This window comes from Sus scrofa, chromosome 1, assembly GCF_054392235.1.
Source record: "Sus scrofa isolate SSC_HxYL_T2T_F1_AM1 chromosome 1, Sscrofa_HxYL_maternal_Yorkshire_Landrace_v2.0, whole genome shotgun sequence".
Taxonomy (NCBI): Eukaryota; Metazoa; Chordata; class Mammalia; order Artiodactyla; family Suidae; genus Sus; species Sus scrofa.
Window position 1 is genome coordinate 79,732,605 of NC_139383.1, and position 15,093 is coordinate 79,747,697.

At 41.5% G+C, this 15,093-nt stretch overlaps 1 protein-coding gene across 41 annotated transcripts in view; it reads right to left on the bottom strand.

Moving 5' to 3' along the window:
• The window catches only part of LOC146406163 (uncharacterized), a 1,231,956-nt gene that overhangs the window by 1,003,788 nt on the left and 213,075 nt on the right, over nucleotides 1–15,093 (bottom strand). For 11 of the 41 annotated variants that reach the window (XR_014807281.1, XR_014807263.1, XR_014807236.1 and 8 more), the window contains one exon: nucleotides 1,390–3,305. The exons of 9 other annotated variants lie outside the window; for them this stretch is intronic. The gene's annotated coding sequence lies outside the window, so the exon portion shown is untranslated. Of the gene's footprint in view, nucleotides 1–1,389; nucleotides 3,369–9,858; nucleotides 13,984–15,093 lie in introns of those variants that run through there. 21 more of the 41 variants (XR_014807273.1, XR_014807257.1, XR_014807243.1 and 18 more) reach the window with 8 other exon arrangements.

Genomic DNA, 15,093 nt, shown 5'->3' on the forward strand with positions numbered 1-15,093 from the left:
TGGTATTAAAAATCAGCTGAGTTTGTTCATGATAACACTTTCTTAGCACTAACAATTAAAATGAAATCTGGGTCTGTGACAATATTAGCTTCCTTCCCCTGGCACAAGAGACTATCATTACACTTTCCCACTTCCTTGAAATTAGATGTAGCCACGTGACTGCCTTTGGCCAATGAGGTACAAGTGTCACTTGCAGGCAGAAACATGTGTGAGACCCTCCAGCCTCCCCCTGCCCTGCCATGGCTAACAGGGAAGCAGATGTTGATGTGGAAATTTGACACCAGACCATCACATGGAGGGGAACTGGAGAGTCACTAAGGCAGGCACAGACTTGGAACCAGCAGAAAGAAAACTTCTGTCACTCTGAGGTTTGACGTTGTTTGTTACGACAGCACAGCCTAGCCTTTCTAACCACATCAGAGACAACAAGCCCTCCCACAGCAAGCTCCCTGGACTCCCTAAGCATGTCCTCAAGTACTGTCTAGCCTCTCCTTAACTTCCCTGCTAACCTTAGATTCATATGTATTTTTTAGGAGAACTAATAAGAAAATATTGGAGGACTTTACTGTTGTGGCTCAGTGGGTTAAGATGCCAACATAGAGTTATGAGGATGTGGGTTCCATCCCTGGCCTCGTTCATTGGGTTAAGATCTAGCATTGCCACAAGCTTCAAGTAGGCTGCAGATGGGGCTCTGCTCCACCCCTGGCCTGGGAACTTCCATATGCCACAGGTACAGCCATAAATATATATGTATATATATTTATGGACTAGCACCTTGAAAAGCAGCTAATTGGATTGACCATATGCATATGACATAAACAGAAAAAACACATATTAATATACTGGATTAAATGTCTCTCCTTGAGCCGAAGAAGTATGTGTGTTATTTTCCTTTTGCTGCTATGACAAACATAATGACCTAAAGCAAAATGATTATTCCAAAATCCAAATCAAAGTATTATCAGCACTGTGTTCCTTGGGAAGTTCAGAAGGAATCTATTTCCTAGTCATTTTAGCTGCAATCCTTGACTTGAGGTCCCGTCTTCCAAGAGCATCACTGAACCTTCTTTTCCATCATCTCATTTCCTACTATTCACTCTGAACTCCTGCCTCTATCTTTTATGGAGCCAGTGATTACATTGGATCTACTGGGATAATCCAGAGTAAGTGCCCCATCTCAAGATCTTTAACTTAAAATATATCTGCAGAGACCCTTTCAACATATTAGGTAACATTCACAGCAGGTGTTTTTAAACATTTGGCCCCATCTTGCTTTTCCATCCCTCCATATCTCTTTTCACCTTGCATAGCACAGCATCTTAAACAGAAATTTTTGCTAAATAAACAAAGGTTTATTTGAAATGAACACCATATCATATCTCCTTTTCCTTTTCTTTCTTTCTTTCTTTTTTTTTTTTTTTTTTTTTTTTTTTTTGACTGCCCCATGGCACATAGAGTTCCCAGGCCAGGGATTAGATCCGAGCTGCAGTTTCAACCTATGCTATAGCTGAGGCAATGCCAGATCCTTAATCTGTTGTGCTGGGCCGGGGACTTAACCTGTATCCCAGTACTCCAGAGATGCTGCCAATCTTGTTAGGCCACAATGGGAACTCCCATACCTCCTTTTTCAAGAGCCCAAACAATATGGTTAGTAAAGCTACACACACAAAGAAAAAGTTCCTTCACAAAAGTAAGAATAAGAGAAAACAAAGTAGTTTGATTCTGGCTGATCAAAATTAATGGGAAAAGGAAGTAAAACATCTTTTCCTATGGGCATCCAGTACTAGATCCTTAAGAAAAATGGAAAAAAAAATGCTTCAAGTCTATTTGTGTAAACAGATGTATTGTCCATACATACATCAGCAGTTGATACATATGCATGGCTTCAAATCACTAGTAGCTAATCAGAACATAACCATATGTCTGCTGCCATTTGCATACTGGTCAGCCCTCATTCCACCCATGTAGAGAAGTAGGGTTGGTTATTTCTTTCTTCCCGGTTTGGGACCGGAGCAGGATAACGTCTATTTCTGTCCCCTTGGTGCCCTCATGATCATCAATTCACATGGGTCTGAGATAAGAAAACGGAGGAAAAAAGGTCCCTTTACATGTGTGATCTCCCAAATCTGCCAAATTCCCTGACTCCACGGTAATTATTTTAACCACTTTCCTCTGCTGACCCAGCACTTCAGGGCCACAGATGGGAGGCATTCTCTTTTGGCCATTCAATCTGCTGACACTCTAGCGACTGACCCAGAGTTTTTATCATTTCTCCGGAAGAACAATTCCACGGGAACTTCCCAAAGTGATATGGATCCATTGGAGCAATTTTCTATGGGGCTCCTAATAGCCTAAGAATGGCTATCTAATGCAAGAATCAGATTGCAAATCAATCTCAACCACAACAAAAAGGTTTTAGTCTGAATGCAGGTTCTCAAGTGGAAGCTAAAACTATGAAAGACTCATGTGTTATTTTAAGGGGCTATTAGAAGGAGCAAATAGGAAGTCCATTTTTGTCACTGACAACAAGTGCCTGACAATGGTGCTGCCACATGGTGGCCTGAGAAGACCTCAGAGGTGATGGCCCCCCACAGCTGGGCCTGGAACTAGGACCAGCTGAGCCATGATGGTGAATCTCACAACATGTCTCAACACCCAGACTAAGGCCCTGCTCATGCAGGAGTCCTCCCCTTGAACTTCAGATCTATTCATATCTCCTTTCTATGCTTGTCAATTCTAGATCTTCAGCTTCTTTTACTTCTAGTTAGCTTCAGTTTCCTCAGCCATAGAACAACATTAGAAGAATGAAAGAACATACATAAAACACATAGCATACTACCAGTACAGTGGATCTCCAAAAAAGGCTATTTGATTCATTCATTCAGTGTTTTCAGGACTCAATATGTACAGGACTATCTACTCAGTGTGGGAGACATCATGTCCCAAATTCACAGTGCTGGAGTTCCCGTTGCAGCACAGTGAAAATGAATCTGGCTAATATCCATGAAGATCTGGGTTCCATTTCTGGCTCCACTCAGTGGGGTTGGGGATCCAGCATTGCTATGAGCTGTGGTGTAGGTCACAGACCCAGCTTGGATCCCAAGTTGCTATGGCTATAGTGTAGGCTGGCAGTTGCAGCTTCGATTTAACCCCTAGCCTGAGATTTTCCACATTCCTGTGGGTGTGGCCCCCCCCAAAAAAAAAATTCGCAGTGCTTACCCTCAATTATTTCACACTGTAGAGTCATGTTTTTTGAAGCTGGGGTCCATGGAACTCTAGGGAACAGATATGAAATTTCAGAAGTTCTGTGAACTCCAGTAATTACAAGCAGAATTGATTCATACTGAGATGTACTTATGAACAATTTCCTAGAAATGCAAGGTTTGTCCTTTCAGCAGATACTCAGATTCTTAGAGGCATCTATCTGTGCAGCAGTCATTCCTGCCATTTGCCTGCCCAGCATCATTCTCCTGATAGCAAAGTCCATTCCTTCTCTTTGGAGAAAGAAGTACCACTTTGCCATTGCCAATTCACATGATTTAGATGGAGCTAATTGCCCTACCTGGCTCCAGGGTGGGTCTGTGACCCAAGCCAGACCTATCGAAATTAAAAAGGCAAACATTTGGGGAGTTCTCATTGCGGCTCAGCGGTAACAAATCAGACTTAGTTAACCATGAGGATACAGGTTCAATCCCCGGCCCCACTCATTCAGTTAAGGATCTGGCATTTCCATGAACTGTGGTAAAGGCTTACAGCTGCAGCTCCAATTCGACCTCTAGCCTGGGAGCTTCCACATGCCACAGGTGTGGCCCTAAAAAAACAAAAAAAGAAAAAGAAAAAAGGCATACATTTTCCATCAGGGCTACAAAACTTGCAGAACATAAGCCACAAGCGGCCAACAATCATCTTTGCCAATGTGTTCAGAAACCTGCCTGTGGAACCCAACAAGGAAGAAAGAAGCTAAGTGGAAATCTGGAGAAAGACAAAACTAACAACTTTTGTCAGAAGACATAATTTCACCCAAAGCTGAAGCCAAATCTAGCTTAAGATTTTTCAGTTAATAAGGAATACATTTTAGTTTCTGTGCCAATGTGCTAGAATTGTCTTTCCTTTTTAGCGAGAATTAATACAATTAATTCATTTTAAACACTCCCCACACACAAATAACAAAGCCATTATACTAGTTTGCTGCTCCCAGATAGGAAGCTCTCCATCCATGGCTTCTGATTCAGCTTAGTTCTATTATCCTTAGAGCCCATTACTTTATCCTTCCCCAAGTCCAAGCTCAATGCCACCACCAGCCCATGACTTAACAATACCCTCTCATTTGACTTCATTGCCTCCACCTCCCCTTCTTCCCATGTTGTGGGACATAATACAAGAGATTATCCTTCTGTTCAGATTGGCCCCAAACCTCTTGTGGAATCACAAAAGCCAAAGTATAAGTTTCCTTCATGCTTTTCACTCCCATCTTCAACAGGTCAAAGTGACTTTATGCCTTTTGTCTTAATCCACACAGTAATACACAATACTTAACTGAGTATTCAATAGATATTTGTAAAATAAATGAAATCAAAAATGCTGGAACTGGGAGTTCCTGTTGTGACTCAGCAGGTTAAAAACCCAACTAGTATCCATGAGGATGTAGGTTCAATCCCTGGCCTCACTCAGTGGGTTAAGGATCTGGCATTGCTGTGAGCTGTGGTATAGGTCACAGACAGAACTTGGATCATGTGTTGCTGTGGCTGTGGTGTAGGCCAGCAGCTACAGCTCCAATTTGACCCTTAGACTGGGAACTTCCATATGCTGCTGGTGCAGCCCTAAAAAGAAAAAAAAAAAAAAAAATTCTGGAACTCTTCTCTTTCACTCTTACAAGGAAGAGAAACTACCAAAAATGGAGCTTGATCCAGGGACTTCACTGGGGACCAAGGCCAAAGGCAAGAGAATGTTGGCTCCATCACTACTTGGTGCATTACAGGTAGGAGAAGACAGTGTACAGAACAGCAGAGAAGCAGGCAGGCCTACTGCAGTAACCTGTAGGCAAGATCTAGTTTCATTCTTATGGCACAAATTTTTAAAGCCTATCCTAACACATGAATAGTATGTGAATAAAAAATGAAAGTTACACAGAAGTGAAACCAGTTATTACACAAAAGGTGGGATTACAGCCACATTTTCTCTTCTTAAAAAATTTCTTGAAGATGTTTACAGTTATGTAAAGTATTTTCAAAGCACTAACACAGAGCTGTACTTTTTTTTAAGTAATGAAGAGAGTTCACTTGTGTTGCAACATATCTTCAAGTGGGAAAATTCCCTGGTGACAAAATATCTAGAAAGTAGGGCATTAAAAAAAAAAAAAAAAAAAAAAAACCCACATACACACATACGCATTTGGGATAAAAGGATGAATCTGTGTGATTAAACGGACTATATTTTACCATAATATGTACATGGTATTTGAGTTAGAGAAAAATTCCACAAAAACAACCAGAGAATTTTCTTTTCATTACAAGACCTGAACATAAGTATATTTTTGAAAATGTATTAAAAAAAAAAAAAAAAAAAAAAAAAAGAAGAAGAAGTAGAAATTAGAAGACCTGAGCACAAACATGGCAACTCCCCCATGCCAGAGGGAGGAGCCAGCCTGGGCTACCAGGACAAAAGAAGCTTCTTAGGAAATCCCTGAGAGCTATAAAGGAAGTGAGGAAAGAGAAAATGCAAAGCCCCAATAACCCCCTAAGAACCACAGAAGCCTCTAAATTTCCATTGGTGGTTTCGAGAGTGAGACCTGGTGAGAGGGGAAAGTTGGGAGCACTGGGAGGCACAGTGGAAGAAATGGTGGCAGTGAAGCCATAGGGGCCAATGTGGCTAGACCCTCACCTCCCAATGCCTCCAGGTGCACAGACACTGGGGCCGGCCCTTTTCTGCCTGCAGTCAGCAACCAGGCTGAGGGGTTGCCCGCACAATGTGAAAGAGAAGTGTAAAACTCTAGAGGAGGAAAAAAGCCTCTTTTGGAGGGGACTTTCCCTTGCTAGTGAGGTTTCAGATCATGTTCTGCAACAATCTCCTGGCTTGTGACAGGGTTTCAGGGAAATGAGACAACACTGATGCAAATTATGAAGAAAAAAAAATTCACCCATGCCTTGAGAAAATGAGCTGAACCATGCCCAGACTGACAAAGCAGAACTCTAAGGGTGTGAAGAAGAGCAAATGCTGCTTTGAAAGGGAACAGCAGAGAGGGGAAGGGCAAAGCCCTCTTAGTCTTCAATAATAACCAGAGCTTCCGTTCATTAAGTGCCTACTGTGTATCAAGAGCTTTGCATACATTCTCTCTTATCCTTACAGCAGATACTGTGAAATATCTGCCTCTCATTTATAAAGATGAGAAAACACATTCAGAGTAATTAAGAAAAACAGTAGCCAATACCACACAGCTCCAGAGCCACAGTTCAAACCAAGAACCATCTGATACCAATGACCATGCTTCTGACCTTGACCCCCCTGACACCAATTCATATGACTCATTGTCTATGTTATAGACTTCTTCATATCTAGATTTTCTCTTATGACAAGTACAGGTAAGCCTAACATCAGATAAGATCGTAGCTTAAAATTAGCTGATTTCAACCCTGATCTGCCTCTGCCACTAACCAGTCCTTTGGAAACAGACAATTCCTGTAACTTCTCTGGGTCTCAGTTTTCTCATCTCTAAAATGGGGTTGTGGCAGGGCCTCTCCAGCTTTCAACTTCTATGAGGCACACGTAGTCCTCACCTATCAAAGTAAGGAAATTTCAAAATGGTTTTTCTTGTTTTAGACAAAGTATGTAATGGGATTATCACATTCCATTCTCAACAAATAACATTCATTTAAGAATCCCAAGCTAAGTACACAAAACTGCTTTGAAACATTTTTTAGAAGGACTTGCAAATGGAGTCAAAGTACCCCAGCCAACCCTCTGTTAACAGAAAGTTTGAATTTAAGGAAAAAAAAAAAAGGCAAATCAACATTCTTTCCCTTTCTCTCGGCATAAATCATCATTGTGGAAAAATGATTACTTGCTAGGAGGCAGGGCCTATGAATCATTATACTGTTGTCCTCAGCCTCGGATCAAGCACCAACTACAGGGGAAAAGGCTGCATGCGAAGCTGGGGTATAGACTCTGAACTGTCAAGAGTTTTGTTCATGGTACCACAAGGTGATAAACATGACAGCTGAGTGAGATGCAGGGCTGTAGGGTCCCAACATTGCTAGGCTGTGTGGCTGAGTCGAGGGCAAAATGACATGGGCCCCTGGTTTTCTGAGTCACTCTTTGGGTCTGAGTCTTCATAGCTCCCAAGAGTCATTGATCAACAAATGCAAATAATAATGTCACCCCCAGGCTTGTCCTGATAGGCAACTGGCTTGTTCACTGATGCTTGTGTAAGAGACCTCCTCCTCATCTGAAAACACCGACAAACATTACAAAGAAGGGGTTAACTTGTGCCACGTCAGTGTTCATATCCTAGAATAGAAACACATGAGAGGTAGACACCACAAACACCCTGCCCCCTGTGGTTTCAGCAAATATTATGCTATAATTTCTTCTTTGTTGCCAGTAAGCTAAGGCCTATCTACTCCAAATACTTTTTATATTATATTTTTCTCCATGGTCTTTGATGTCTTTGAAACATGTTTGGTTTGAACAAGGAGCTGTTTTGTGATCAAAGGCATGGAGAGTTGAAATTACACACTGCATATATAAAATCCTGGGAATTTATGGAAGCTGATAGGAAAATTGACCTCTCAACTACTCCAAGGATTGTACTCTATTTTGTTTAATGTCTTAAAAGTAGTGAAAAGAGAAGAAAATTGTTGTGGTAATGCAGAAGGGAAGATGTTCAAAATTCTCCCAGTCCTGGAAGGGGATGTTAGATGGGGTTGGTGGTTTTGGATTAAGGAACTAGAGTAAGGTTACTGGGATAATGAAATGAAAATAGAGTTAACTCTGGTTAACCTAGCATTGGTTGTAGACTTAACATCTGCCTTTGAAGGATGTTAGAAACAGCAGGTCTGTGGACTTGAAAAACTGAGAGAATGAAAGTCTCATTCTAATGCTGTTAGAATAAGGATAGAATGATATTTCTCCACATCAGTTCCACAGAACTCCAGGTCCATGAGTCCCTAATCATAAAGGTTTTATGCCCCAAAGTAGACAATTTGGAAAACCCTGAAGAGTGATGTTCCCTCCACCACACCGACCTTAATGATGAAACCTGGGCACTTTGACAGACCCAGCATGTCCCAAATTTACTGAAGGCCTCAGAATGGTCCCCTTCCTCTTTTTATTTTTCATATGACAACTATTAATCCTGCATAACTAGTGCTTTCAGACCAATTTTTAGTGAAATGCTGGTGAGGAAGAATAGAACTAGCAAAGGGGAGGAGTTACATGGAAGGGGCTCCACACAGGGCTTCTGATCAGTGATGCACAAAAGGTAAGAGCCTAATGTGAAAAACGATGGTCCAGGGACACTATCCAAGTGATGGGTCAAACTGACCAGGAAAGGGAAGGCAGATAAATTAGATGGCTTGCGGTATCCTCAACTTTGAGAGGTAGGAATAATTACCCCATTTGCCAGGAGGGAAAATAAGCAATTCTTCCAAGACCACATACCAAGTGACTAAAAGTACTGAGTCTCAGGCAGGCACCTTCCACCAGAGAACAGCTGCAGTGGTTGCTGGTCACCCAGACTCTGGAGGCAATGGGGCACCCAGAGTTGTGCAGTGACATAGCCCAGTGGGGATTTGAAAACAGATAAGGAGGCCTCCACATCCAGAGCATGCTCCTTCCTCTGCAGCTGAAGCTGGCTTAGGCAGCAGGAGGGAAAAAGCTTCTATCGTTCCCTTCCCTCCACCTGGTGTCCCTTGATTGTCAAACTTCTGAAGAAACAGACAGGTGGGAGTTATGTCTAGAACATCCTCTGTGACAATTCGATGCAGGTGAACTCCTCTCTCACAGAAGCTCCTCTTTTATGATGTCTAAAGGAAGACAAGCTCTAGTTTTCCTCCCCTAGAGAGGACAGACCTCAGGTTATCTTCATGAACACACATATTTCTCACTTATTTCCATCTGTGGCTTCCTCAGATCCCTACCTCACTAAGTGTATCTGGTGGGGATGCCTGACTGTCATGATACTAAAGGATTACGAAAAGATGTATGTGCCCTGACCTAAAAAAAAAAAAAAAAATCAGTGTTTTCCCTCAGAGCTGCCTTCAACTTTATCTTACCTAATATTGAACACTCAAGGTAGCTGTACTCAGCTTCCACTTCTAAAGGTGGCTGGAATTAAGAGAAGAAACTTTGGATTCCAAATGAGGAAGGACCATGTCTTTATCTTCTTGGATAGACTGCTCACACGATGTCTCACGTCTTTGAGAGCCCACCTTCCTTACCACTCATGCACTGGGGGGTGGGTATTAAGGGCAGGGTGCTACCTAATCAATAGGTTCTCATCTTAATTGATCTCACCTTCTTACTAAGTAAAAAAAAAAAAAAAAAAAAAAAAAAAAAGGTGGAGTTCCTACTATGGCACAATGGGTTAAGGATCCAGCCTTGTCTCTGTAGCAGTGTGGGTTTGATCCCTGGCACAGTGCAGTGGGTTAAGGGTCCAACATTGCTGCAGCTGCGGCATAAATCACAGCTATAGCTCAGATTCAATCCCTGGCCTGGAAACTTCCATATGCCATGGGTGTGGCCAAAAGAGGAAAAAAAGTAAGCATGTACCCCAATATATCTACGTTTTTAATGTATGAGTTATATAACTATGCTGTCAACTAATGTACTATGAGCAATATAAAGCATTCACAAAAATAGAACTTTTTTTTTTTTTTTTTTTTGGCTGTGCCCACACATGCAGAAGTTCTAGGCCTGGGATTGCACCCATGCCACAGCAGTGACCCAAGCCACAACAGTGATGACACCAGATCCTTAACACACTAGGCCAGCAGAAGAACTTCAAAAATATAATTTTTTAAAGCAAATATATTTAAAGATTCACTTATTTTTATTATTCCCCCCATACATCAATAAATCAAAAGGAATAGGCACCTCATTTGGGGGCCACTTACAGTTTGCCCATCTTTATAGAATTCATTTATCAAATGAGCCCAGAAAGGTTGTGAATTTCTAAATAATCTTGTTAAAATCCTAACTAGCCTGGTAGTACCAAGACTGATCTTAAGGCAACTGAGCTGAGAAGCAATCACCAAATCAAAGAGTTTAGGCCCCTGGTTGGCTCTCTTGTAAAGAGTTACTTCTATCTCCCTGTATGTTTCTGGAGTCCTGCTGAATGGATTGTGAGGGAACAACCAACGAGCATCAGCATCTCCGCAGTAATGTCACTCTCCCTCCAGTGTATCTAATCTTGTAGAGCAGTTTCTCTAAGAGAACAAGGTTACGTGAAGGGGACAGAACATCTCTCCCTCCAGGGTAGTTATGCAACACAGGGTCAAGGGCTCTGCCTGCAAAACTCAAAACCATCTCTAGGCAGTGCTGGGGGAAGATATGGGGCTGACACACTTGGTTCTTCTACTTGTACATGGAGAGGACTTGAGTTTTCAGATGGAGAGTGCTGCTACAAGCACAAAAAAAAATACCGGGCACAACCAGTTTAAAAAAATAAAATACGGGACTGAGCCTGGGGTATTGGAAGAGAGCAGGAAAGCACTAGACTCTCACCTTCAGTTGCCATATAGATGCACCAATCTGCAAAATCGCCCCCACCCCCTGAGAAGGAGAGCACCGGTGGCTCCCTTCACTTCTCATTGAAAAGTACGTGTATGTGTTGTTTTTTCTAGACTCTTTGGCAGGGAAACCTACTAAACCATTATTAACATCTTAATGTGACCTTCAGGAAGAGGCCCTGTGGACTAATAAAAGTGCTAAGAGGATCTGAAATGTTACAGACAGGGCGGAGAAGGGAGGATGAAAGGGGAAAATCTGTTGGAAAGATCTCTCCATCTGAAGAGGGAAATGTTGAGGGGGAGGAGGAGAATAAGATCTCTGAAGGGCAAACAGCCTCATTCACACTTTTGTCTAAAAATCACTCTGAGAGCCACCCCAAATTTGGGCTCTTGGTGGAGTGAGTCCCACAGTCCCTGAAATGAGGAAGTGAGCCCAATGCTTTTGTCAGCCTCTGCGTAGACAAGAAGTTATGGAAATTCCTGGTGGGCTTACGCTCGACACTAACACTCAGGCAAGGAAAAGCAGGGAGATTCCGTTGATGAGTCACACCCAAGGGACAAGGGAGACTACAGAAGGTTTTTTCAGACAAAATGAGTCTATGAGAAATTTGGGAGAATCCAATGAAATTAACAAAACCGGGAGCTAGGGGTGTCTTTCCCACACAACCTAGGAAAGAATGCTAAATGATCAAAAAAAGACTTATGTGAGAACACTCGGTTTGAAAAGAGAAAAACAAAAGCTCTGGCACTGAGGCTGGTGGGGGTGCCAGGGGCGGCTTGGGGGACCTGGTCCATGGGGATAAGGAGAAACCCAACAAAGCTGGACGTGCTTGGGGAGAGGTGAAGGCAGGGGAGTCCCAGGAAGGGCCAGACCCTGTAATGCCTAACTGCTGACATAGACAGCATGGCCATGACCTTGTCCAAGGAGCTTTGACTCTAGAGGCTGGAGGAGACAGAGATAAACTCTATCAGGAAGAAGTATGTTGATGGGAGATGACTAATATACAGATGAAAATTCCTCATAAAGCTTTTTCTTACTGAACACATCTGCTATAAAGGCTCTGGCATCAAATTGTGTATGATATAAAAAAATCTTAAAAACTCTGAAGCGACTATTAAATGTGTGATGTCACATCTATAAATAATGCTGAACCCGAGATGATAATTTAGAAGATTCTAATCACATCTTGACAACAAAAACATTAGAGTCTATGTAATGCCAAAGCATCTGAATGAAAAGAGAGAAATACAAGCAATAGTTTTTTCCTGGAAAAGCCAAACATCTGGATATTTTGGAAGACTAAACCTATATTTCATAAACCCACAGTGTATAAAGTTAAAGAATTCTATGATCTGCTTGGATCTAATTATTTTCCATAGTTTTATGAAAACATGACAAAATAGTATTTGTTCAATACCTAATAAATACATAAAATAATGATAATTAATATGTAACAGCAGTTGAACTTCGGAATTACTATATGACGTATATGTTTTTAAATACAGTGCCTATATTTTATACACAATGAGTCCTTTACAAATAATTTGCTCAGTCACGCAAGGGTGGAGTCATTCAGAATTCACAATTATGCTTAGTTATTTCCAGAATATTACATCTCTCCATTTACCTCCTTCAAACTGGATTAAACGAAAAATATTTTCTAATTAGTAATATGTCTATTATATCTGTTTAATCTTACAGCGTCCTATTTTATCATGGTGAAAGTTTCTGCTTACTCACCATCCCCACAACTATGCTGGAATTCTTGCCTTGCTTACCTGAGGACGCCAGTTGCTGGCTATGTCTATAACACAGCAAATGCTCAACTAATATTTACTAAACTAGAGCTAAAGCTGAAATAAAATTAAGAATTCTGCTAGAGTCCAGAGAGCATGTGAGATCATTGCATCTTTTTTTAAAAGCATAGTTGATTTACAATGTGCCAATTTCTTACATATATATACATTGTTTTTTCTCATATTATGTTCTATCATTGCATCTTCCCAAGTGATGCCTTAGCTTCCATGCTTGCACAAACAAGTTATCGTTGCACTTTTGATTTCACTGGGTCTTTCAATATTCACAGCAATTAGATGCAGCATTATTATTTTAAATGTGAGTAGTTCAGCTTGTTCATTAGGAATCTGCTTTTTGTTTTCCCTTTTGCTACTTTCTTGCCAGCTCTTCTACACTTCTTCTCACCCCCCACTTTGTCATTGCCTCTGGACAAAGCTATCTAGTCATTTGTTAGATTTAAGATAAAAGAGGCACAAGAAGAAAAACACAAACGTGAACCTTGGGCATAGACTTTTTACTCTCATTTAATTTCCAAATTACTGCAAAAACAGCTTAGAGCTATTTTTTTAATATTCACTTTTACTACATTGTACACCCTGGACAGGCAACTACTGGTTATTAAGGTCTGTCCTTTAAATATTCAAAACAGGTTAAGTCTGTAATTAAATATTCACTTGGTATTGGAAGGAATCTGTGCCTACACAGAACTAATGAGAAACAACAAAAGACTAAATGTTGTCACCAATTTTCATAACATAATCAAGATTCATTTCCTGGAAAAAAAAAAAATGTTTTTGTGGTTTGACCCTTCCATGCACAGAGAGCAAACACTGACCCCATCTCCCTGCAGATATAGGCCGTCAGTAGGTAATCCAGGTACAAGTACTATCTTTAAATGCTTCTAATTCCTGAGTGGAGAGCAGGCTCAGGGGCAAAGCCCACAGCTATTCCTCAATGTCAACCTCTAGATTTACCCTTTATACTTGCTTTCTTACAGTTTAAATCATTTTTTTGGAACTCGTAAAGTTTGAATAAATTTTTGATCAACTTTGGCTGCACAGAGCAGAGATGGGAGGATAAAAACTCCCATCTCCTTCCCCTCCCCAAACCTTTAATCCGATATTAATTCTGGTTTGTTCTCCTGTAAAGGGGCACAGCTCAGTCTATGATTTTTCAGGACTCACCAGATCACAATGTTATACACACCAAATTCAAATGATATACAAAATATTTGTCAAAGCCAGCTCCCGAGTGCAAAGTACAACCCAATGATGACACTTTCACATGGCATTTCCTTCTGCTTACATCTGACCAGTCTCTGAGGAGCTTCAAACAATTAAAAAACACTTTTCCAGAGGTCCCATCGTGGCTCAGTGGTAACGAACCCAACTAGTATTCATGAGGATGTGGGGCTGATCTCTGGCCTCGCTCAGTGGGTTAAGGATCCAGCTTTGCCATGAGCTGTGGTGTAGGTCGCAGACGCAGCTCAGGTCTGGTGTTGCTGTGGCTATGGCGTAGGCAGGCAGCTGTAGCTCCGATTCGACCCCTTACCTGAGAACCTCCATATGCCGCAGGTGTGACCCTCAACGACAGAAAAAACAAAAACAAAAAATTTCTGACTATGAGTAGGGGTATAAGTATCAAAATCTTGCTTCTAATATATTATATAGACTTTAGATTTAATACATTTATCTTAAGAATTTAAGACCTCATAGGCAATAATCTTATGTTATCTCTCACAAAAATATTCTAGTTTTGAAAAATCAAAGGCCATATGAGTGAGTCTTGGAAAAAAATAACATATCATATATAAAAAAAGCAAATGGCACTAGGAAGACAGTATATTTATCTCCTGGCTAAACAAGCGGTGTCCACTGCTTAGGTAAATTGGGAGATCTCCTAGATCTTAGGGCAGCCAAAGTTGACTGCTGAGAGAGGGTTTATTTGTTTGTTATTTAATTCATCTATTCAACTCCCTACTAAATGCCAGATATCATGATGTGGGGAGGCAACCTAATACAGGTAATCACAACAAGATGGGAAGTGTTGTCATGGACAAGCAGACAAATTGCCTGGGAAGCACGTAACTACCAAAGAAGGGTCAGACTGTGGGAATGATGAGAAAGGGCTTCACCAAGCGGGACGGTCACTCTGGATGTCTGACCAGCAGCATCCCTAGTAGGGGTACAGAGATGTCTGCCTGATCTCCTGCCCGTGAGCAACCTTTGCTTTGTGCCTTGACTAAATAACTATGAGCCACTCCACCTCCACAGCTTCCCTGGAAATGGAGCTCAACAACCATTGCTGGAGAAACAGGGCTGCTGGAACACATATTTGGCTGTAATCACATTGGGTGGGCTCACAGCTTTCTTCTTCTTCTTTTTTTTTTTTTTTTGTGCTTTTTAGGGCCACACTCGCAGCATAGGGAGATTCCCAGCCTAGGGGTTGGATCAGAGCTACAGCTGCCAGCCTATACCGCAGCCACAGCAAGGCAGGATCTGAGCCGTGTCTGTGACCTACACCATAGCTCAGGGCAACACTGGTCCTTAACCCACTGAGCCAAGCCAGGGG